The sequence below is a fragment of the Lissotriton helveticus genome, chromosome 1_1, assembly GCF_964261635.1.
Source record: "Lissotriton helveticus chromosome 1_1, aLisHel1.1, whole genome shotgun sequence".
In the NCBI taxonomy this organism is placed as follows: Eukaryota; Metazoa; Chordata; class Amphibia; order Caudata; family Salamandridae; genus Lissotriton; species Lissotriton helveticus.
In genome coordinates this window covers 1,218,816,040-1,218,842,598 of record NC_136057.1, presented here as the reverse complement: position 1 = coordinate 1,218,842,598, position 26,559 = coordinate 1,218,816,040, and positions in this window count along the sequence as shown.

Here is a 26,559-nt window from a genome sequence, read left to right as displayed (position 1 = left end):
ACTGACACTCGACTTGTGTCGGTCAGGTAACAGTGCTTGTCTAGATTGATATGCAGATTTAAAGGCCACGCAAGACTACACCAATATATGGAGTAGTCAAGCCTGTGTTTGCGAGCTAGAGACAATAGGAAAATGTAATGGTCTTTGAAAAGCAAAGCATACAAATATCACTCGAGAGCCAACTCACTTCGCCTGGCTTCCAATAAATGCTATGCAGAAATCTACAGTGCCGCAGCGAAATACAAAGCTTTCTGTAACTGAACGTGAGATTTAATAAGTGTTTCACCTCTACATCTGTACCCCTGTCTTCACCGAGCCGTAGTCGGAGGTAGCGCCAGTCACGGGGGCAATTGTGTTTAAGCAAGCGTGAATGGCTCTTGCGGTCCCTATGACATGATTAGCATGGCGTTCATGAATGACATAATAGAACGAGCCCAGAATACTGGGAAATGTAGTTAGAAATATATGTAGGCTCACTAACGACTGAGGAACTACTAAAGATAGGAAAAAATCATTGGCATTGTAGTTCAATGTGATGTATCATCCGCAAGTTTGCGGCTCCTGTCAGGCAATATCATACCTACATAAAAGAAGTTTAATATGTGCTATCAAGATGCCTTGGAAGTCTAGCGGCAATATACTAGTCTGAGCAAATCATAGCTCAATTAGCTAGCTCACATTGGGTCTGGAAATGGTCCCCTCCAATCAAAGATCAATTTAAGTGATCAGGCCCTAACATCAGACAAACATGCATCCCTGAACAGAGGGATAGGATTTGTGCCTTCGATTGGAGGGGACCCTTTCCAGACCGAATGTGAGCTTGCACATTTTTTTAGGAAAAAACAGACTTCAATTCTTTTTTAAAAACATAGATGCCACTAATGTGGCAAATGAGTCCCCCAACACCGGGTTGAGAAATCGCTCAACATTCAATCCCCCGAGTCAACTTGTTCCTGTTCAAGTTCTAACATTTGAAAAAGCGGTTACAAATGACGCCAATGCTTTAAGTTCTTACAAAAATCTACCTACAAATGAAAATGTGAAAAAGCCCTTACACACCCTGGCAACAGATCTGTTGATTACCATCAAGCCGGCTGATAAGGGGAGTGCCATTGTTGTAATGGACACCTCGTCATACCGTGCTGAATGTCTGCACCAGCTTAACGATACTCACTTTTACCAGTCCTTAAGGTCTGATTCGACTCAAAGAATGAATCGGGAAATATCAAACCTTGTGGACGAAGCAAAGCTTGCAGTATGGATTACGACTAATGAGGCTGTTTTTTTTATCAAAACGCATCCTGCGATGCTATGTTTCTATGCATTACCGAAGGTACATAAAACACAATGGCCATAACAGGGCCACCATTATTTCGGGCATTGGTTCCTTTCTCGAGCCTTTGTCTACATTCGTGGATCATTTTTTACATCCTATGGGGAGCGAGATGCCCACCTATCTCAAAGACACTACGGACGTTCTCAGGCTGATACCCGAGATTGAGTTCAATGCTAAGACTGACTATCTAGTCCTGTTTGATGTTGAGTCCTTATATACGTGTATGCCGCAAGACGAGACCCTAGATGTTATCAGACTCTTGCTTGATAAATGTGATTTGATCTCCATCACACCTGTCCAGTTTATCATGGAATGTGCCAAACAGGCCATGAAAGAGAATGTTTTCAAATTCGATTACACTATTTATTTGCAAACATCAGGGACCTCCATGGGTAGTATCTTTGCACCTAGTCTGGCTAACCTCTATGTCCATTTGTTTGAGCAAGAACATGTACTGAACACTATCCCTTCCATGAGAAAATCAGCTTATGGAAAAGGTATATAGGCTATGGTCTTGTAGTATGGAGAGGTGAAGGAAAAACCATCCTCGAATTCCAGACCTGGCTCAATTTTAGAATGCCCTTTTCCGACTTACAAAGGAATTTAACAAGAACAGTCTGCAATTCTTGGATTTACGGACCTTTTCCACTGAAGACGGCCTACAGAATGAATTATATAGGAAACCTATGGCACAGAATTCTTTACTACTTTATAGAAGTCACCATCCTAAATCACTCCGTGATAACCTGCCATATGGTCAATTTCTCTGGGTCTTAGCTGCTCCCCATGCAGAAAAGCAATGCCGGTTCCCGCAGGATGCGGGGATCCGGCAGGGACCGCGGGGGGCTTTGGGACCCCCTCACGGTCCCCAATGGAGTGGGCCAGCCCCATCCCCCGGGGCTACAAGTGGCCCCCTCCCCAAAAATAAATAAATAAATAAATAATGGCGGGCCCCGGGGGATGGGGTTCCCGGGGCCAATAATGGCCACAGGACGGAGGCAAAGCAGCCCCCCTTCTAATTAATAAAAATTTAATTAAAAAAAGGCCCATGCCCCGGGAGATGGGGTCCCCGGGGCAGAGAATGGCTGTGGGAGGGGGGCCACGCGGCCCCCATCCCTATTAAAAAAAAATAAAAAAAATTGGGGGCAGGCCCTGGGGGATGGAGTCCCCAGGGCCAAACAAAAAGAAAAAGAAGTGGGGCTACACAGCCCCCCTTCTTAAAAGTAAAGAAAACAAAAATGGGATCGGGAGGAGGCCACGCCCCTCCCTGCACCTCTCTGCAAACACGACCCCTGGCGCGTTTGCAGAAGGGGAACTAATTCCCCTTGCATACTGGGGGTCCCTGGGGGCCAACTAGTCGACCAGGAACCTCCAGTATGTGCCAGGGGGCTGCGTTGCAGAGAGGTGTACAAAGGGGCGTGGCCTCAGAACACCTCTCTGCAACGCAGGCCCCTGGCGCATACTGGAGGTTCCTGGTGGGCTAGTTGGCCCCCAGGGACACCAAGTATGCAAGGGGAATTAGTTCCCCCTCTGCAAACGGGCCAGGGGGCTGCGTTGCAGAGAGGTGTCATGAGGCCATGCCCCTTTTTACACCTCTGTGCAACGCAGCCCCCTGGCGCATACTCGAGGTTCCTGGTGGTCTAGTTGGCCCCCATGGACCCCCAGTATGCAAGGGGACTTAATTCCCCAACTTAGAACGCGCTACGGGGTGTGTTTGCATAGTGGTGAAGGTAGGGGGCGGGGCTTGAGGTGATATGTGTGCAAACATGCCCTGTGGCGCATTTTAAGTTGGGGAATTAATTCCTCTTCAATCCGGAGGTCCCCTAGGGGTCAACTAGTCCAACAGGTACCTCCAGTAAGCGCCACGGAGCTGCGTTGCAGAATGTTGTAAAAAGGGGGTGTGCCCTCTGAACACCTCCCTACAATGCAGCTCCCTGGCGCATACTGGAGGTACCTGGTGGGCTAGTTGGCTCACAGGGGACCTCAGGATTAAAGAGGAATTAATTCCCCAACCTAAAACACGCCACAGGTGTGTTTGCACACATTTCACCTCAGGCCCCGCCCCCTTCCTTCACTATGGAGCGAAATATTCCTCTAAAATCAGCCGAACTGCGAATTCCGATTTACTCACCTGTTATCAGGAGAGACCTCAGTGGTGCATCTTTCAGCCCACTACTGATCCTGAAAAGTCATTCTAACATACTTACAGTAACTTGAATTTCCTTCCATAGGCTAACATTGACTAGTTTCACTAGAACATTTTTCTAAGTGTGGAGTTTTGGAACTTTAAAAAATTCCTCTAAAATCTGCCAAACTACGAATTCTGATTTACTCACCTGTTATCAGGAGAGACCTCAGTGCTGCATCTTTCAGGTCACTACTGTTCCTGAAAAGTCATTTCAACTGTACTTACCAGTAACTTGAATTTCCTTCTCAGGATATGATTGCCTGCTATATAAAATATATATCAATTAAAAAAATATAAGATTTTAAAAATAAATATTACAATTTCAATATTTTTAAAAACTTTTTTTCAATTTATATTAAAAATATGTAATGTTGTAGCGGGAATTCCGTTCTCCTACAGAACTGTGCATAGAGATTTGGAACCTCGCGAATTAGGGTGGCCCAAAACTCACCTCAGTACCCAAAATCCCCTTACCAGGCTAGCTACAGTGTCTCATTGGTCATATCAAACTCCCAATGTTTAGACAAACCAGAACATGAACTTGCGATACCTCAGGTCACGTGGAACACATGACCACTCTTTCGTTATACAATCATTTCAAACCAGAACGTGGAGTAAATGAGGAAACGTGCACATTTGAAATATTTATTTACTAATGCCGTCTTCTCAAACGCAGTATCTTAGATAATACAAGGAAACATATTATCAGAAGCAAAGTTATCAGCATAGTTACTAGTCCATAGAAAGCAAAAGGTGACAGCATGCTAAAATACTGTAATGAATAAGGGTTAACAACACCTAATTCTCACCCTCCCTAACTAGCATATTATATTAATATCTAAGAAGGTCTCTTTGGGTTTTAGCAGGGCGGCCCCATACCTCAAGATCCTAGTATGAAGAGATCACATCAACTTCCACCAGCTCTATGCATGCTAACCCCATCAAGTGTGTATGTGTGCTCTAAGCAAAGCAATATAAAACGCGCCTAAAGCCAGAATTTGGCAGGAGCTGCACTTATGTTATGTCTATGAAGGTGCGGAGATCAGACCTCACAACAATTCTGTGTTGAGTTATCCTTGAAGCTTCAGCACTCTCTGTACAGACATAGTTTACTAAGCAAAGCTGATATCAGAGCAATTACATATTATTATCATGTAAATCACAACGCTCTTCTAGGTTGAAAGCTAAATCAACAATTAAGTGTCGTGTGCAGAAGCAGCAAAAGGAAAAATGGCGTTTAAACATTTAATAAGCTCATGCTAACTTAACGCAGTATATAGATAAGCAGTAACTATATGACACCCCCCCCCATGATCCGAGCACGGATAAGATAAGGGCCTCCTCATGAAAGCAGAGTTCAAGAACGATGAGCAATATTTATAATTTTAAAAATCGATGGGAATTTTTTTTTTTTTCATGAATCAATTAAAAAAAAAAGTTTCAAAAAGTCAATACAATGTTCACTTTTACTCAAGCCAATAGGTCTGGGAGGTGAAAAATTCAAGCAAAATTTGCAAAAAGTAATGTCAGTATAAAACAAGGGGCCGTGATCTGAAACTTGGAAAATGTTTAGGGCAAGACCGAATATGCAAAATATGCAGCAACAGCCTCCAACATGAAATCATCGTCTTCATCCGAAAACAGTTCAGCCATCCAATTTAACAATGGGAAAGAACATACGTGCTCTTCTAGTACCGGAGCCTCTATCACCATTAGAGGACAGCTCGGTGGGATCTCAAGAAAGCTATGTGCCAAGAAATCTTGCGCTGCTTCGAGTATGTTCCAAGAACCCATTAGTCCATGCATCGCTGCCAAGGCCATAATCCTTTCGCCAGTACAAACCAACTCGTGAGTAACGACGGGACTCATCAGCTGATTAAAATCGACGTCAGGAGATACTGTCTTGCAGAGACACAAATCAAGGGCCCAGTCAAAGTCACAGCTCAGGCAATGAAACACAGGCTGGACACATGTAAAATAGGAAAATCGAAACGATAATCCATATGCCGTGCTCAAAGTCGCAAGCGGCAAAATGACATAGTATTCAAGCATCCTGTTGCGAAACAGTGCCAGGAGGGGCTGTGCGGCTTCTTGCACAGGAAGGGCATCCATTTTTAATAAAGCAAAATATCACCAGAACGCCTGCCGCCAGTGCCAGCAAAACCGAGAATCCACCAAACAGACTTGAAAAAATAGAATGCAAGAAAGCAGGAATGACCCCAAATATTTTCTCAAATGAAGTCACGAGACCGCTGCTAACTATCTTAAAAAAGTGCGCCAGCCCAGTCGTGGAGGACACGTAAAAGATTGAATGAACCAGTTCGCTGAAATGCAACGGCAAATCTGTATTTAAAAGGGCCTGAACCTCTGTGCGGGTGTTAGCTATGTGAAGCACAAATGTTTCTCGAGCCGAACTCAAGGCCACTTCTTTTTGGGACAAAAGAGCTCTTATTCTACTCATGCCATTGAACTCCGCTGTCAAGGTTGGGATGCGCGGCCAGATGGAAACATCCCCTTTCCCATGCGGGAGTGGGCAAAGTACATTTCTGCAGCAAACCACACGCTCCAATACGGTTACCACATAAGCAACACCTTTAATTAACCCACAACAATCTTCATTATTCAAAAGTAAATAACTACCGTTTGTCAGTAAAGTAAAAGTGGGAATGATTGCGGGAACTGGTGTGCCTTTCAAAACACAAGCCAGATTAGGGCGGTCCTGGTTGCAAGAACCGTGCAATTGAATGTGTCTACACATTAAGGAGTGATCTGGTGTCTCTGTACACTCCTCCCCATTCAGATAAACGTCTTGTCCATCTTTTAAACATCTATAAGTAAATGGGAGGGACCAGACGTCATGAAGAAAAGCATTACCTAATGGTTCATATCGACCTATAGCAACATATCGCATACAATTTGTACATTTATATTAAGCAAATGGTAACGTTATCAAACCGTGGATAAGCCACGTTGCAGCAGTGGCCTCTGCCACAGAGAAAGGCAAAGATTCCAACCTTTCAATATGTAACATTGAAAAAGACGCATCTCGCATGGAAAGCAAGCGCTGCTTGTCAGTTAAATTAAAAGGGGCAAAGAGAGAGGACACATTCATGTAGGTCCATGGCACCTAGCCAGATTTCAACGTCTGCAGGGTCCACGCAAATTGCATGATAGAACGCAATTGATTTTGACCATGGTACAATACAGACACCTCATCCTGCACAATATCCACTACAGAGGACACAATATTATCTAACGTGTAAATGCGGGAAGAATGCATGTTAATACTATTATCGACTACTGCAAGCACTTTTTCTAGATTAGCTTGATCAATTGCTCTAAGGCGTGTCACCGCCTCAATCTGTGATGTCTTCCAGATTTCATTGTAAATAGCATATATCCATCTTTTTGATCTACCACTAGCCGGGCCTTTTATGAAATCATTTAAATCCACATCTTCATTCAGCTTGGACAGATGTAATTTAACCGCAGCCAATGTAGAATGTTTCAGTCAATTTTGACATAATTTGCCCACTGAGTAAGTTGTGACAGAATGGTCAGTGTCAAAACGTGGATCAGGTCTGACCTGCTTAAAGCCATCAGATAAACCCAAAAAACGGTGCTGGCATAAATCAGCACTTCTGTGCCACATCAGCCAACCTTTAGGATCCATACTGGATATGTTAAAGGATGAATTTAACAAAAGGGTCTGCAAGTCCCTAATCGACAACTCAGTGAAATTACTCCAGTCAGAATATTCTTCCAACTCAGGGATGGTAGGAGTGTTTAATCTTTTAGAAGTAGCCAATCCAAAGCATGTTGTCTGTGAAATAGAGGAATTCAAAAATAATATATGATTCGGGATGAGACAAGCACGGTGCAAAGCCTCAGTGCCTTGTACCTGCCAGTATTTAGATCCCCAAACTGATTTAAGGTCAATAGTTTCCTTCCACAATTCATAGCCGCCAACAGCCAGTTGATCAAGAAAGGACTTCGAGTACAATAATTTGGTATCGGTAAGTCTAACCTTGGACATTGGCTTCTGTGTCATTTTAAAATAAAATGACTCAGGATTAGACTGATTGAAGTCGGTAAAATAAGTGTACTTTTTCAAAAAAGAACTTGAACTGCCTCGTTCAGGAGCTGGGCAATGCTCCCATTGCGTATAATTTACAGAATTCCTTCTGGAAGTAGTTTTATGTAAGAAATGATTACCAAAATGTTGGAAGCAAAACAAATCACCATAATTAGCAGATTCTAAGTACAAATCTTCAGCATCAAAGGCAGCATAGTATTTCAAACCAGAAAACAAAGTCTCTACGGCCTGAACATCCCAATCATCAGAACATATGTTTTGTTTCACTACATCCCCCATGTTAACTCTAAGCACATTAGGGACATTAACAACCTCTGTAGGGCCATGAATTTGAAATCTAACGGCATCCCACACAATCCCATCAAGGACAGGCCAAGCAGTGATATTAACAAATGTCAAGTCTCTTTTCAGTCTGTGTGCAGAATGTGACGAGGAAAGGGGGGCCAAAGTTCCATTGAGATGACGAATGCATGTTCTTTCCTTGACATAGTGTCCATTGACAATTAAAAAAAAATAAAACACAAAACCAACTGACATAAAAAGGTAAACTGAAAAAAGTACCAGCCAAATATATGTCCAAGGGGGAATCAAAAAATGTTTTTTAAATAAACTGGCAAACTGCAAACCGTGAGGGTTTCTTCGAGGCATTGGAAACGGAGTCAAATAAAAATCTGGATTCTGTGGCCAAACGTGTCTGCAGATCTGGCATAGATAAGTCAGTGGGGTAAGTGTAGTCAATTTCATCATGGTCTGTACCAGGCAAAGTACTTAATAAAGGACTGGAAATTGCAGGCAACTCGATGGCCACTTCTGGTTCAGGATTAGAAGCAGTGGCCAAAATAGAATTTCTCACAATGGAAGGACAGGAAACTGCCGGAGTCATACTAAGAAGAATCGGCCACTCTGTGTATCTTGACATTGTCAATTGAGATAAACCTGTTTTCCTTACGACCTGGAAGCGGAGGTAAAATGACTGTTCTTGTGCCCTTCACTCCAAGGAGCGGAACCGGAGCTCGATAGGAAGGTCCAAATTCTTTCTTGTTGTCGATCTTCTCTCGAACCAGTTCTCCAACTTGGGGTAGCCAGCCAACTACCGGGATCTGCAACGCATCATCCGATGTGGAGGGCAAATGTTCTTTTGCGAGACTGTCTCTGGTCTTTTGTAGATCCTGTAAAACATTGCAATGTTCATCTACGTCAAAGGTTGTGGCGCGAGCCACGCAGTCTAGACCATCAAGGTCAGGGACGTACATCTTGATGCCAAAGAGCATTTCGTATGGGGTCCGCAATCCCATAGACCTTCTAGGGAGATTATTAAGTGCACGCTGCACGCCATTGAGGTGGGCTAGCCAGTTTCTGCCAGTGCCTATAACTCGAGCTGTCAATGATTGCTTTAAGTCACGGTTCATTCGCTCCACTACACTATTACCCTCAGGTCTGTAGGGAGACGAAAACTTGACTTGGACCCCCATCGAAGTCATGGCATCCTTATACGCCTTAGAGGCGAAAGCAGGACCCTGATCCGAATTGAAGGTACCACAGGCAAAAATCCCTACAAAGACACGCAAATCTCTTATGACAGTCCGTGAATCAGCACTGCGATGGGGCCAAACCCACACAAAGCGTGTGCACGAATCAACTGCTACTAAGATGTACTTATACGCAGTTCAGAGGAAAAAGGACCGCAGTGATCTAAATAAACACAACCTAGCGGTTTATTAGATATGTACAACTGTGTCTGTGGCGGACGCGCAGCAGTTTAAGGTTTAATCTGCTGGCAAATGTCACATTGAAGGACATAGTCTCGCGTCTGTTTGTACAGTCCCCGCCACCAGAAACGTTGTTGTAATTGAGCTACAGTGGCTGAGACGCCCGCATGTGCAGACGCCACACCTTCATGCGCCGCTGTAATCAACGTAGCCCTGCGATCCGAGTTGGGAATCAAATGTTCCCCAACTTCAGGAATTTTCACAAAAGGAACCTTTTCGGGACTTAAGTGGTATGTGTACTTCGAAGGGAACCCCATAGGATGTTTACCTCCCTTCTCAGTGGCAGCAACAGCCGCCAAGATGTCATCATCAATCTTACTTTTGGACTGTGTAACTGCTGCAACTAAATACGTAGACACCGCTGATTTCGCCGCTTCATCAGCAAGCGAGTTACCGACAGCGTGAACTCCCACACGCTGATGGCCAAGAGTATGAATCACAAAAACGAGTGGCAACTGAGCCTTAAGCTCAGCCACTCGAACCCAGATCATCTTGTGTTTTAGTGTCCTACCCTTGGAATCACGAAAATCATTCTGAATCCAAAAGAACAAGTTCTCATTGTAAGACTGGACACAGTAGTAAGAATCACTCACAATAAGAGTAGTCACACTAGGATCAGAGTACTCCAACGCTAGTAATAGAGCACGAAGCTCTGCCAATTGTGCGGTGCAGTCCCCTAGAGTCAGCGAGTGCACTACTCTGGACTTGAACTCATCGTTCACCATGGCACCGACCACAATGGCGCATGCGGAACCGTAGGCGTGTTTAGAGCCATGCGCAACCTGCGCCGACCCTTCAGTGTAAATGATGCAATGGAAGTCTTCCAAAGGCCGCATAGCTAGAGGAGCAGGGTGAACGAACTCATACTGCAAGTACTCCTGCGACCGTAATGAGGCGTCAAAAATAAACGTGACATCCGTGGACGTCAAGGAAGCAGCCCATTGAATCCACCGAGGGTGCAAAGCTTTAGAATTTGGTACACTGGCTTTCGTAACTGCCTCCAAATGAGGACAGGGAGTAACAACCAACATGCGTTTCCCCTGTGACAGAGCACGTTCCTTAAGAATCGCCATCTGCACAGCCGTTAAAACTTTCTCCACAGTGGAAAACCGCATTTCAGCCGAAGTGTACAAGTGTGACTTGTAAGCAATAAGTACTGTGTCTCCTTCATTAAAAGTGAGGTACGTGAAACCCACCGTGCCAGGAATGATTCTTATCACCAGGTTAGTGTGGTTATCACGAGTCAGTAAAAATTTAGAAGCGAGCAGATCAGCCTGCAAGGATTGCAAGATGGCTGAGTGCTCAGGCAGCCAGCATGATTTGGAAAAAGTTTGTTGTATCAAAGCATACAAAGGCTTGATACGCTGGACATATTCCGGAATGTAAGTTCTCCCGAAATTCAAAAAACCCAGCAAAGACTGTCATTTTTTCAGTGTTGTAGGAGCGCGCAATTGTGCGCATTTCTCCAAGAAGTGAGGAGCCAAACATCTACCTTCATTGTTGAGCTCATAGCCCAGGAACAACACTGTGTACTCTGCAATGTGCGATTTTGCAAAGTTAAATTTGTAACCCGTGTCTGCAAAGGTACAAATTATGGAGTTCACTCGACACAGATGATCCCAATTTTCGTCGTCCGTGAGATATATGTCATCCACATACGAGCAAGCATCTGGGTCCATCCTCTCCAAAAGAGATACTATGCGAGCGGTAAATATACCAGGACTATTCTCATAGCCCATTGGGAGACGCTGAAATTGTTTTTGGACCCCGGCGCAAGTAAAGCTGGTCCATTGGGAGCTAAAGCTATCCAATCTATGGGCATAAAAACCGTTGGAAATGTCAAGCGTGGTCTTAAAATGCTTACGCACTAGACTATCCACTAGGGCAGAGCCGTGAGTATTCTGTACTGCACAGTTACGGCAATGCGAGTTTAAATGACGGTAATCCAATACCAAACGATATGACCCGTCAGGTTTGGTCACAGTAAAAAGAGGGTTATTCATCGGTGACACACATGTTTCAATTACTCCCTGATATTCCAATTGTTCAAGGATTGCCGCGACGGAAGCCTTGGCTTCACGCCGGATGGGATATTGAGGTTGAGGCTGCGGCTGAGACCGTAAAGGAATCTCGTGGCATGGGGACAATTTATCCCAACCACATTGGTTGGGGTACAGAGCTGGTGCTAGAGCTTTAGCCCACTCTTCTGCAAAGTGCAGCGCATGCTCTTTCGAGACTGTGTTCGCGAAACTCGGGAGGATTACCTCCTCCCCTCGCTGTGCTGCGAGCACAAAAGGTGGGGGCCAGTCAGCCTCCGAAAGCAAAATGTCATACGTAGACGAAAGATTTTCCCAAAATACCCCCTTGATGGTACGTTGTATGTCACCTTCGATTAACAGGACAATTTCATAAAGTCTATCAGGGGGAGCAACTCTTGTATCAGCTGTTTCTATCACAACATAAATATCAGTCGCTGTCACCTTCAGTAGCGGACGCAGGGCCTCTCTCACAATGGTAATCTCCGCCGCGCTGTCCAGCAAAGTCAGAGCCCATGTCAGATTCCGAAGCCGCGTTCTCACTATCTGTGGCATATCGATGCGCTGTTAAAGTCGCAACTTTCTTTTTGGCAAACTGCGGTCTCTTCGGCGTTGAGCCGTTCTGCTTTCCTGTACCGTCTGTCTGGCGGGGCTGGTCACATCCTTGCTGACCACCCCGACCCCTTCCGCCTCCTCCACCACCGGTCTTCGGGGCCGATGAGTCCTGAAAGGAACGAGGAGAGCGTTGATCAGAAACCTGAAATCGATCAGGTGATTTAATCGTCGCGCGATCGCGCAAGTCATAAACACGTTCTGTTGGGCAGGCATCGGAGACGCAGGACGAGATTCTTGCGTCTGCTGTTGTTGCTGTTGCTTACCCTGTTTCTGTTTCTTAGGCCAATTTTGTTTTTTGGACTTGGGCTGAACTTCCGTTTCTGAAGCCTGCCCTTGTGGTTGCTTCTTCTCTTTCACAGAAAAAGGCTTTAGACCCTTGCTATTGCGACCCACTTTTCTATAAGCAGCCACAATAATCCTCGCCAACTGCCTGGGTTTATCGGCATCGGGAATCGCCTCCAAAGCATTAGCTACCTGAAAGTTCACTGCATCCCCCTTGACATTAGCAAGAATGAGATCGCAAACTATATCAAAGGAGCCACACAGGCGCATACCCAATTCTACCGCTGCCTCCGGTCCATGATCATCTTGAACACGCTTAATGATCGTAGGCAGGACAGCCATAGACAGAGTGCTGTAACACCTCACATAGACCGCCGCAAACGTTTTTCCCCAGGTCTCACAGTCAACGAGTTCGGGGGCCAAATCCTTTGGTAAACTAATCGTTAAGAACCTATGTTTATCTCCAGGAGTTGTATTAGGAAATACTGCTTCCAGCTGGTCAAATTTCTCGGCAAGCCAGAAAGGAAAATCATCCATTTCCTGGGGACGCTTACCCATTACAGCATTGACCATCACAGGACTGAGCTTTAAACCGCCCTGTCCCGCTGGAAGAGCCGGACCCCCCGGGGGCCCACCCGGGAGATGACGACCTATGTATTGCACTAATGCACGAATCCCGGCAATAGAAACTACATGTAGTCTATGAACCTCCGCTAAGGTACAATTGCCGTGTTGAGGATGAGGAGTAAATCCAGCCAAAACAGGCCAATTTGCGCCTGGAATGGACAAAGGACCTAACCTCGGAGCGGTTAAAGAATAGGGTAGGGTGCCACCAAACCAAACTATATGCTGCCAATGATCAATAGGTACTTCCAGTGCCCTGTACGGAGTATATTCATTCGGCACAGGTGAGGGAGTGTAAGTGTGGAACACACCAGAATTAGCGTCCACAGCCGGAAATGTCACCCACGAATAAAATAGTTTGTATGGGTAAGCCACTTCCGCACTCACCACCAAAATCACAGCCAAGCCATCAACGGGTACATTGTAAGTGTGCAAATGATTGCTCACCGCAATGCGACTATGCTGCGGAATGTCCACAGGCTGAGCCATGACTGCACAGGAACTTAGAAAAACAAAGTAAACTTTGTAGCACAACTGGGTAGTAATTCAAGGAAACCGTTTTAGAAAGATTCAAGCTTGAAAAGACCTATTTAAAAAATAGGTAGGTTTTTCCGACACCACCGTTTTCCGGAAACGACAGTGAAGGGGTTAAGGTTTGAATGATATACTACTCGAGTGTCATGATATAAGACCACCAACGAATGGGCGCCATGTAGCGGGAATTCCGTTCTCCTACAGAACTGTGCATAGAGATTTGGAACCTCAGCGAATTAGGGTGGCCCAAAACTCACCTCAATACCCAAAATCCCCTTACCAGGCTAGCTACAGTGTCTCATTGGTCATATCAAACTCCCAATGTTTAGACAAACCAGAACATGAACTTACGATACCTCAGATAACGTGGAACACATGAGCACTCTTTTGTTATACAATCATTTCAAATCAGAACGTGGAGTAAATGAGGAAACGTGCACATTTGAAATATTTATTTACTAATGCCGTCTTCTCAAACGAAGTATCTTAGATATTACAAGGAAACATATTATCAGAAGCAAAGTTATCAGCATAGTTACTAGTCCATAGAAAGCAAAAGGTGACAGCATGCTAAAATACTGTAATGAATAAGGGTTAACAACACCTAATTCTCACCCTCCCTAACTAGCATATTATATTAATATCTAAGAAGGTCTCTTTGGGTTTTAGCAGGGCGGCCCCATACCTCAAGATCCTAGTATGAAGACATCACATCAACTTCCACCAGCTCTCTGCATGCGAACCGCATCAAGTGTGTATGTGTGCTCTAAGCAAAGCAATATAAAACGCGCCTAAAGCCAGAATTTGGCAGGAGCTGCACTTATGTTATGTCTATGAAGGTGCGGAGATCAGACCTCACAACAATTCTGTGCTGAGTTATCCTTGAAGCTTCAGCACTCTCTGTACAGACATAGTTTACTAAGCAAAGCTGATATCAGAGCAATAACATATTATTCTTATGTAAATCACAATGCTCTTCTAGGTTGGAGGCTAAATCAACAATTAAGTGTCATGTGCAGAAGCAGCAAAAGAAAAAATGGCGTTTAAACATTTAATAAGCTCATGCTAACTTAACGCAGTATATAGATAAGCAGTAACTATATGACAATGTAATTTAAAACATAAAATATCTAAAAATAAATACTTTAAAATAATGTAGTAATTCAGTATAAAAAAACAACAATTAATACATTTAAAAATTATCATTTACAAAACCTTTGAAGTTCACTGGAAAAACCATAGGTTTCACCCACGTTATAGTTAGGAATTAGCATTTAAAAACCTTAGAAATTCACTGAAAAAAACGTAGGTTTCACACATAACCCTAATTCTTGTTTTCTGCATTCCTATTTTAGTTTCTTTATCATAAGGGGAACATCAGTCTAGTAGAGACCTTGTTAGGCAAAAATAACCACAGAAGTTAGCCACCAAGCTAGGACAGGTAAATTTACATTGTGGGTTGTGGTTAGTTTAGGAGTGCTATTATAGAAACAGCTGAAGTTGTTCTATTCACAGGAAGAATACGTCAGAATTGTGTCCAGTCCAGCAGGAAGAAGACGTGGCGTTTCTCTTTTTTTCCCACTCCCCTTTCCCCCTCCTTGCTGCCAGAGTTCTATACGACTTTGGTATCAGGGTATGAAAATTGCGGAATTCTTCATCGGCTCCTGTGGAATCTTGAAGTTCTGGGACAGGCACTTGACAGGTGCAAAAGCTTTTGGATATCGTGCTTTTACATTTTTCACTATTTTACCTGGTATTGGGATTTTTGCAGTAAGCGCTGCTAGCTCTCTCACATTACATACATTACATGAACCCAATTTCAGATTGATGTTCTGTTTGGTGTAATGTAAATTCCATACCATACAAGATAAATACAGCTAGATGCCTTCGTAGACTCATAGTCTGGTGTCAGTTGGTGTCAGTTGGGGTTGACTCACTTTCTCAGGCTACATTCTAGTGTCTAGCTCCCTGTGTCAACTTTTTGAATGTTGATTTCATAATGCTATCTTTGGATTCATTCAGCTTTTATCACCATCTCTTGCCGCCATGTTTAGTGCAGTTGAGTTTTGTTCTGTCCTTTATTTGTTACAGACAGACTTGAATTTGATCATGAGTCTGTTTCCTGTCAGGAATTTTTTTCTTCCTAGAGTGAATGAATGAATGAATATATTTATAAAGCACTACAATTACTCCAAGGAGCATCTTGGCGCTAGCGGGAAGAATACGAGAGGACTGTAGTGTACAGCAGCGGGGAGTCAAAATTAAAAAGAGAATCAGATGAGAGAAACCACTCTGTTGTCAGGGGCAGCAAAAATCCATGTTTTTAACAGTTTCCTGAACAAAAATTCTGTTTGTGACAATCTCAGCTGGAACGGCTAGGTGTTCCAGGCTTGGGTACCTATATATATTTATGGTATGGAAACACATAACTGCCACTGCTAGTGCTTGCCTGTGGAAAGATAAAGTGGGATCAAACTTAGTCTCCATGTTCCGTACTGTATCCGCAGTATTTGGCAGTGGAACCATATTTGCAGGCCACCACTGACTGGCTGTGAAGGGATTGGCTTTCCCGAACAGCATGATTTCTGTTTTTTGACTATTTTTTGAGTGGTCCTAAGCAGTGGCCAGGTGAGGTGAGGATTCTTACCCGCACACCACAGGTAATTTCTACACTTTTGCAAATTATCTTTCACACTATATTCGAGTGATAGTCAAGATAATAAGTACTCTTTACTCGTTCTCTGTTACTTCATTTACACAAGTATCTGATTGAACTACTTTGTATCTTTTTTGTACCCTCTCTCCACACAGGTTTGATTACTACACCACGCCCCTAGAACAGAGAGGTTTGGTGTGATTGGTTGTATCTGTTCCTTTTTCAGTTACACCTGTGTTTTTTATTGTTAGCCATTATTTTTTCAGTCATTACGCAGTAGCTTATACTTTTAGGTCCTGAGGTAGGATAGACACTCTATAGGTCATCATAGCTGAAACATGTAGTCCGGCCCTCTAACTAGATAGTTGCAGTTATTTTTTTTAAACTGCCTTATCACTGTTTTTAATCCTGACAACACAAGATACATATTAAAACTTTTTTCTACTGGTAGTTAGTTTTACTACACCTTATTCACATGTTTACTTTTCAGCACTGCACCCATCACTTAGTAACTAATACTAGCTTATCATCTGGTGGATTCTAGTAGATCCTAATAAATATTGAAAACATCCCTGACAGTGAGGGGATTGTAGCTCTCAGCTGTACAAGGAGTTACAGCCGGGAGGAGATCCCAGATGATGAAGCATGTCACCTCGCTGAGTGATGGGATTCAGTTCTTTAATTAGGGCTTTCCTGTGTGATATATGGTACATTCTACTTGTGTTTGGGATGCCATAGGGCGCCAAGTAACACGTTAGACCCACAGATAATTCAGTTTGTTCGATGTCTAGTGGGTGTCTTGATGTTGCTCCAGTTCTTCTCCAGGAGTCTGCAGATGCATCTGTCATCTTGAAGGTGGGTGATGACCTAGTTGGCTTTTTTTGCATGCTGTATGTTTAAGTTGCATAGTGGGGCAAGTGTGTATGTGAACTTGGAGATCCATGTGTGGAATTCCTGGCAGCGTCGCTGGTGTTGGCTGCAGCAGTGTGGGTGTTGCTGTTGATGGTGGAGTGTAGCAGCTCCTCAGTGACTAAGCTCCAGTACCTTTGTGTGGCACGGGCTGTGGTTTACGGTGGCTTGGGGTTTCTCGATGAGGAAGTGTACGCATTGGTGGTCACTCCTTGGGCATTGAGTGATGTGGATGAAGTGGTTGCAGTTTTCACATGCGAAGATGGGGTCACAGGAGTGCCATGCCATGTGGGTCAGTGTGGTGAAGAGTTGGGTCAGTCCAATGTTAGCAAGCTTTTGTCAGAGGATAATGTGGTGTTATGTTATGTTAGTTATGTTATGTTACTATTTTTTTTATATAGCGCGCAGCGACTCAAAAAGAGTATCCTGGCGCTTACACAGCGAGACCTACAGAAAGTAACACAACACGACAATAAAAACAGCAGGGAATAAAATAAACGGAAAAGGAACCTATAAAGTGAACAACCAAGTCTTAAGACCCTTCCTGAAGGCCAACAGACTAGTGGCACCACGAAGTGACAGCGGCAAGGCGTTCCACAACTGGGGGGCGCGCAAACCAAAGGAGCGGCCTCCGATGCGAGCTTTTTGGACTCGCGGCACAACAGCCAGAAACTGTGATTCTGATCTGAGCGCCCGGGCCGGATGATAAAAGGACAATCTCCTTTGGAGATACTTCGCACCTCCAGAGTGTAAGGCCTTAAAGGTCAAAGTCAGCGTCTTAAAAATAATGCGGTTGCGAATAGGCAGCCAGTGCAGGGCCTGTAAGAGGCCCGACACCCTAGCTCGCCTATTTAAGCCATAAATGGCTCTAGCCGCCGCATTCTGCGTCACCTGAAGGCGCTGTAACAGATACTCCGGCAGGCCCAGGTAGAGGACGTTGGCATAGTCCAACCTGGACCCGATCAGAGCCTGCACAGTCAGTTTCCGATGTTCTTCCGATAACAAGGGTAGAAACTTTCTAAGAACCTTCAGGAGACCGAAGCAAGAACCCGTCACTCCCAAAATCTGGGCTCTCATCGACAAACCCTTGTCCATCTTCACCCCCAGGTTCTTGGCAACTAGAGAAGGGGAGGAAGGTGGAAACATGTCAATGGGCCACCAGCCATGCCAGTCAGGGTCAGACGCACACCCAAAGAAGAGCACCTCAGATTTCTCTGGATTGCACTTGAGGCCACTCAAATGAAACCATCTGAAAACAGCCCCAAGGCAATCCCGTATGCTCTCCCCGTTAAAATCTCCTCCCCTCTCGCAGGAGAAGAGGAGCTGAGTGTCGTCTGCATAGGACACGATCCGGGCCCCGAAAGACTCCGCCAGAGCCGCCAAAGGGGTCATAAAGATGTTGAAGAGGGTCGGGCTCAAAATAGAGCCCTGAGGGACCCCAACACCCAGTGGCGGCATCACAGCAGAATCCGGCGGGGTCCAGACCGTTTGTCGGCGGTCAGCTAGAAATGAAACAAACCAGCTGAACACCGTCCCCCTGAGGCCTATCTCGTAGAGTCTCGAGAGCAGGCGATCATGGGGGACGGTGTCAAACGCCGCCGACAGGTCCAGCATGACCAACATGGCCCTGCCTCCAGAATCCAGTACTCCTTTGATGTCTTCGACACCTCCAGGAGTGCAGTCTCAGTACTAAGACCAGGGCGGAAGCCTGATTGGGAGGGATGCAAAAGCTCATGCCCTTCCAAAAAATTGGAGAGCACCATTTGAATGTGCTTCTCCACAATTTTCATCAAGGCAGGCAAGAGAGAAATTGGTCTATAATTGACCAACGCCTCCGGATCCAGGCCAGGCTTTTTCAACAAAGGGATCACCATGGCCTGTTTCCAGGCTGATGGGACCAAGCCTTGGCTCAATGATAGATTGAGTAATGGGTTAACCAATGGGTTTAGGACTTCCGCCATTCTAGAGAGGAACTTAGCCGGACAAGGGTCCAGAGGCGAGCCGGACTTAAGAGCGCCCAAGAATCCTAACGACTCAGCGACTGACAAAGGCGGGAAAACTGCCAGCGACGGGCCAGATGTAGCAGCCAGGTGGAGATCCTCCCTTGTGCAAATTACATCTACAGGCTCCGCCCGATGGAAAGAGTCCTGGATAAGCTTAATCTTGTCAGTAAAAAACTTGGCAAGGTCCGCCGCCCAGGACTTTGAAGGCATATCATGGGCAACATTCGAGCGGGGAGCTGTAAATTCCCTCACAATGGAAAAGATTTCCTTGCAGGAGTTAGAGGCAGCCTCTATTCTCCCTGCAAGGTAAACCCTCTTCCCAGAACAAATGTCCCGTTGATAGGCCTTCACCGCAGATTTATAACGCAGTTTAGCCTCAGGGTCGTATTGGGCACGCCACGCTCTTTCCGCCGCCCTGCAAGACTGCCAGGCAGACGCCAATGTCGCCGTGAACCATGGGGCTGAAACCCGTTTCGAAGTAGAACGAGGGGCCATCACTGGGGCAAGGTCATCAAGTCTGTCCACTAGCCAGCCCTGCAGAACTTCCAAGTCCTTCTCGAGGTCACCCGTGCAAAGGCACGGATGGTCAAGAGCTGCCTGCGCAAGCATTGCCGGTGTTACAGAGTGATAAGCCCGGTGGGCGCGTCGCTGTTGCTGAGACCCCATATTAACAGGCCTCATCGCGCCTTTAACCAAGAATTTGGCCAGCCAGTGATCAGACCACAGCACCGGAATTATCTCCTTCACCTCAAGGGGAAAGGTAGAAAACACCTGGTCCAGGGTATGCCCCTTCCCGTGGGTAGGTCCCACAAGAAACGGCGATAGGCCCAAGGGGGCAGTGGCCTCCAAGAGTTTGGTGGTATCCGAGTCAGATGGAATATCCATGTGGAGATTAAAATCTCCAGCGACAATGCACTGAGCTGCATTCAGCACCAGCCCAGATAGAATAGACTCGAAATCTTCAAGAAAGGTGCCCAAAGGGCCAGGTGGTCTATACACCAACAAACCCTTAAAAGAATGGTGAGGTGCCAAGGTGATGGAAAAAGCAAGGGACTCAGAGCCCCGGATGTCATCAATCGGCAAGATGGAACAAACCACGCTTTCCTGCACCACCAGGGCCACACCTCCGCCCCTACCCTTAGGTCTATCCTGCCTGTAGATGTTATAGCCAGGAGGGATGGCCGCTGCCACATCAGGTTTGGAAAAATCCCCCAACCAAGTCTCAGTTAGCATGAGACAAAGGGGCTTTTCCAACTCTAAGAGATCATAAATCTCCTGCGCATGTCTGGCAAGAGATCTAGTATTTAACAGCATGCAAAGATGGTCAGCATGCTCAATCGGTCTCTTAGGGGAGGAAAACACGGTACAGCTCGGACGCCAAACGCATCCAGGGCAACAGCACTTACCCCTGAACCGACCAGGAAAGACGGTACGACAGCCCCCGTGAGGGGAGGGGAAAGGGCGAAGTGAGCGTAACTCACCTGATGTATAGTGACGCCAGGAAGACTCTATGACGGCATCAGACGATAGTGGAGCCCCGTCCGCCTCCGGGACGCTGACGGGCGCAGACGGGCTGGACTCTGGCGTGACTCCGGCGGTAATCCGGCGCAACCGCTGCGCGTGACCGCTGCGCGTAAGCATCGCTCCTTAATAAACTGTCCGTCGCCTGCGCCACTAGACCGCCCCGCCCGGGCCTGTGCATCATTTCGGGCCTGTGCATCATTTCTCAGTGCACTTCATTTATAAAAATGTGTAAATGTGTTTGAATGTCACTTTGTACATGTCAATTTAGCAAGCTTTTGTCAGAGGGTAATGTGGAGTCTGTGCATCATTTCTCAGTGCACTTCATTTATAAAAATGTGTAAATGTGTTTGAATGTCACTTTGTACATGTCAATTTAGCAAGCTTTTGTCAGAGGGTAATGTGGAGTCTGTGCATCATTTCTCAGTGCACTTCATTTATATAAATGTGTTCCATGCATTACTTGTTTAGAATGTTTGTGCCGGGAGATGGAATTGCTTCACAGGCAGTTGGAGCTACCACCTTGAGCCCTCTACATTTGTATGCTCATGTTTCCTGTTTACTAGGTATCAAACATTTACGCACTCCTTTGTATTTTCCTCAGGGAAATAGCAAAGTTGAAAGATTCAACAGGGTTCTAGTCGAATGTATTCAGAGTGCCATCAAAGCAAAAATAGATTGTGAGTCAGCTATTAGAGATGTGGTATGGGCATATAGGACCACTCCTCACTCTTTATCGGGTTGTGTTCCTTTTATATTGATGAGTGGGAGGAAAGTGGTATCTACTCTCAATCCATTTTGGAAATTGGATAATAAATGTGATGTTGCAAAAAATTCCTCCACTGCTAAAAATCGTAGTGATGAAGCCAGTGTTAGCAGATGTAATAAATTCGCCATGCTTGTTTCTAAAAAAGAAAGTCAGATCTGTTGTTGGTGGTCTGTTTCGTGTCAAGGACCTTTTAATGCTACAAAAAGGTAAATAAAAATTCAGGGATCCTGCACGTATGGTCACAATTAAAGGTAACAGTGCAAAATTAGAGAATGGTCAGTGGTAGAATTTTGGTCGCTTGGCCAGAATCAATTCTGCTCATAATCCAGTTGTAGATATTGGTCAGAGTTTTCCTGATGTCAGAAGGAGTTCAGGAGTTAGGAGGATTCCTAGTAGGTTTGTTCAGTAAGCATTTTGTTTACTGTTTTGTTAAGTGCACCATTTTCTATTTTCGTTAAAAAGAGGGAGCTATGTGGTGTCTGTGCATCATTTCTCAGTGCACTTCATTTATATAAATGTGTTGGAATGTCACTTTGTACATGTCAATGTATTCCATGCATTACTTGTTTAGAATGTTTGGGCCATGAGCTGGAATTGCTTCACAGGCAGTTGGAGCTACCACCTTGAGCCCTCTACACTTGCATGCTCATGTTTCCTGTTTACTACAATAAACCAACTCAAAGATTGTAGACGTATTGTCTACTTCTACTTTACTGGAAAGAAAACACTTCAGGTAATGGATTTGGAGCTGTTGTGGATTGAGAGGTGGAGGCCCAGGTCTGAAATGAGTACGTAGTCCATGAAGTAGATGGCTTGATGTGTGATGATGTTGAAGGTGTGCACGAAGCATTCCCAGCCTTTGTGGCAGGTCTGAAAGTTCAGGTGTTGGGTGGTGGTGAAGGTCTGGCATCAGCGCCAGCAGAACTGGATGTGAGTAGTGTCTGTTGTGGCCTATTGGCAGTTGTACATTCCCCTGGCGTTGACTGCGAGGAGGGCGGGTGAGTTGTAGCGCTAGATGGTAGGAGATCCAGGGTCCGGGATGCTGTTTGTGTTTGGCTAGTGGACAGGCGCAGACGGGCTTTCCTTTGGCGTGCCCTAGGAGTGTCAGTGATGCAACCGTGCATCGCAGACAATAAAATAGCTAGGGGGGAGGGACGAGCAGCTGTGAGGCAATGTAGTTTGTATTGCTGCTGGTCTGTTGACTGAAGCTACACATGGCTAACCTGAAATCCAAAGTTGCACAAATCACACACCACAAAATATAAACACAGCTTGCACAATTACTAATGGACACATCTCTCTATTACATATTTCAGGTGATCAAGGATATGCACTCTCCCCATGTCTGAAGACAACCCTCCGAGCCACTAACACCCATGCTCAGAAGCAGTATATTTTTGTCCCTAGGACGCACCAGAGCCATTGTGGATCACAGTATTGGTGTGATAAAGTCATGTTTCCGATGCCTTGACATCACATGTGGCTGACTGTTGTACAGCCCCGAAATAGTATGCAAGATAATCGTAGCATGTTGTGTGTTGCACAATATATGTGTACACACCAATGCACCATGGATTCAAGTGCCAGATGCACCGGATATTGCTGAGGATTATGAAGAAGATGAGGTTTGTGCAGCACACCCCACAGTTTCTGAGGCAGGAACTGCCCAAATGAACCGAATCATGAACAATTTCTTCACCTGAGCACATCACAATGTGACAGTCCTTTGCCATTTATCTGTCCAAAATACACCTAAGCACAGTTTGTGCAATTAAACCACACAACACACATACCCTGTGTGCATGTTTATCCTCTGCAAAAGTACATCTCTCTGACATGCGAAAGTCAAACAGTTTGTGGTAAGAATAGTACAATTGTAATTCGATGGTGGGAATGTATCATGTGTTCAGAGGTGCTTTTTAGGGTGTCATTTGGGGTAAATTATAAATTATAAGGTGTCAATTGGGGTCATTTATGAATTTTAGGGTGTCATTTGGGGTAAACTATGATTTTTTGGGTGTCATTTGGGGTCATTTATGAATTTTAGGGTGTCATTTGGGGTTAAATAAGAATTTCTGTGTGTAATATGGGTTCTGAAATGAAATTACATCTAAGACTGTTCACCTGTGTAACGTCCTGCACGTAGCATGCAAAATCTTGCTACATTTATGTTATTGCGATGTTTTTTTCATAAGCACGATGGAAAATATATCGCTATAAACATTGAACCACACAAAATATTAACCCTAAGCTAATTTGCGTGCAGAATCACACTGCGTAGTCAAAATGCGGGACGCAAACACACAGGAAGTGATGTCTGCGTGCTTCCTGTTTACTGAAGAAGTGCTGTGCACTTTCACTTTCTCTTTTGAGCACATTGCTGGTGATTGTGGATAGTGTTGAAGGTGTTGAAGGTGGTGTGTGCTGCAGATTTGTGATATAAACAGTACTGCTGTATCCTGTGTCCTGTTGATAGTGTCTCAGTGAAGTGTTGTGTACTTGTTATTACGTGCTTTTTGTCTCTTGTTCTAAATCTTGTCGAGTGTTTGTCTAAGGGGTGGTTAACTTACTTACTCGTTGTTGGGGCACATATTGGGGGTTTATTTTCATTGTAGTGGGTTTAGGTGTGTGCAGGAAGATGATGGGTGTGGCAGGGAGGGCAGGATGTCAGAGGGGGCATTTGGGGGGCTTCATCTGGCTCATCAAATTTTACCTGCCCTTGATGGTGGAGAGGGGGGGTCGTATCCTTTCTGGATATGACGTCCATGTGTGGAAGGTCAGGTGGGAGCGTGTGAGGGCATACATGTAGCATGTCTTTGGTGTTGACAGGGCTGTGCGCCAATTGAAGCACCGCTGGCAGGATTGCATGGGCCGTGAGGCGGGCCTGTTGGACTACCTGGGAGTCATCATTGGCCTACAGTGTGGTAAATTCAACCTCCACCTATTCGTATGATGGTCTGGAGGGAGTCTATACACCATCGAGAGATTTACCCCACATATCGGACTAAAGGGTGGACGTGTATGGGGAACACATACATGTGAGATGCATCGCATATGCCCATGTAGCTATTGTATCCAGAAAAAAGACTGCCACTCTAATTATACTTTTCTGATTTATCGTCAATCCCCCATTGGAGGACACACACCCCCAAGTTACCGAGTCAGTACTAAGAAGCACTTGGAGCCCTAAGGAGCCCCGCTATATTTTAATAAATCCCCAAAAACTTTCTGAACCACCCCGGAGACATCTAGAGGATATTTTCGTGGTTTTTATTGGGAGAGAACGATTTATATTTACTGTTCTGAAGAAGGTGGCTTAAAATAATAAAGGTGCCATTGAAACGCGTCGACGCATCATAGCTTCACATGGTGTTACATCCAAGGATCTGACTGGGTGTCGAATAGACAACATGATTTATGGACACCCATGAAATATTACAATGAATTCAATGTGGTGTAACGAATTTAGGATGTTTTTATGATTATGCACTGTTGTTTGTTGTTCTCTCGCTTTTATATAATTCTTTCCTATGTTAGTATATTTGTGTCTTTTTATTCTTTGTGCACATTATGAAATTGACCACAAGAGAGTTTTAATTATTTTGTAAGTCATATGTAAATTTATTAACGCTAACTTTATTTTTGAATATCGGTTGCTGTTGAGTATTGTTTTGCATAATTGACTTTTGGGGTCCTGGTTGGTCCTTTTTTGCTGTAACTGGTGATACTACAGGTTTCTTGGATGAATGTGGATGATAAAATAAGTCTGTATGGTCTAGATCAATTATTACCTCTGATTTCAGTGTAGTGAAACTATTCCCAGGAGAAATCTGTTCTTTACTTACCTGTGGTACCCCTTCTCTTGGGTTTGGGGTCGCTCCCATTCATTTTTTTGAAGTAAATTCAACCTCTACATTTATATATGATCACTCTTAGGTATAGCCAAAAATGCCGTATGGGACACACTGATGTCCATGTGCAAAATTGTGTCAGAGTGAGGCATCATGCCTTCACACCAAGGTTGCATCATATTGACAAGCATAGGGTGCAGGTTTGGGTTTCCCACTGCACTGACTCAACACTTAGCATTGTAGTGGCGCCCTTGCAACATAACGTGTGCTTGGCAAAGGTTGTTCATGTACAGGAGGGTGAATGTACATAAACAATCCAAGGAATTGTTTCTGGGGCCTGTGTGCTCCACAAAAGGAAGACTACAAATGCTTTCCTCCTTGATTTTCTAAGTTAGGTACGCTGCCCTTGTGCATAGGCTCCGTGGGACACTGGGTGAGATAGGAACAATAGTTCAAAGGGTATAGGACATTTCCAGAGTGTCATACACTACCAAGTTTTGTGAAACAGCCTTGTGAAATCTGCATCGATGCAATTGTACACAGAGCTTGTATAACATCATGTTGCATGTAAAAATGGGGCTTTGTGAATGTGTCACACAACTAGTCTGTGGAAGTTTGATTGCATTATTGTCTTGTATGGACCAACTTAGCATTCACAGATCTTATGTGAATGGCACCCAATCATGTAGGCAAAATGAACTGTAACAGTACGGAGCATTGTCAGTGATGGTGACGAATTGTATGATGAATAGGACACGTCTGATTTTACTTCTGCTACATTACACTTTTCTCTTCATGTTTCACAGCTGAAAGACATCTCATCACATGGGGATATCAACACCTTCAAGGACCCACATGCCAGTGGTGAGTTCAGCCATTAAATATTGGCATTGTATGATGTCATGAATGTCTGTGTCAAATCAGAGACGTAGTAGTAGTATGCAGGATGGGTGTGTATCACATGTACCTTGCCTGCAGTGTGATTATGTTTTGTGAAAGTGTGAAGTGGGTACAAATCAGGAAGTGAAGATGGAGCTATGCATTTGTCTTCCCTTTGCACATCCCCTGTCAGTGATATTCATGCACGTAAAATATATATGTTCTGTTACTACAGCACATGCATGTGGATTACAGAGCATACAGATAGGAGAGGAGACATGTGAGTGGTGTTGCGGATGAGTATGACCAGACATGGAATTCATGTACATCCTTGACTGAGATGACTGTGTAAGTGGGCCCAATCATGCACAAGGAGGCAGTGGTTTTCAGTCCGTTCATGCTAAGATACAGGTCAACACAGTAATATTGTAGGTATGCTACATATCAGCTTCACAGAAGTAGCAGTGCATAACTCTGAGCCAAGAATATCA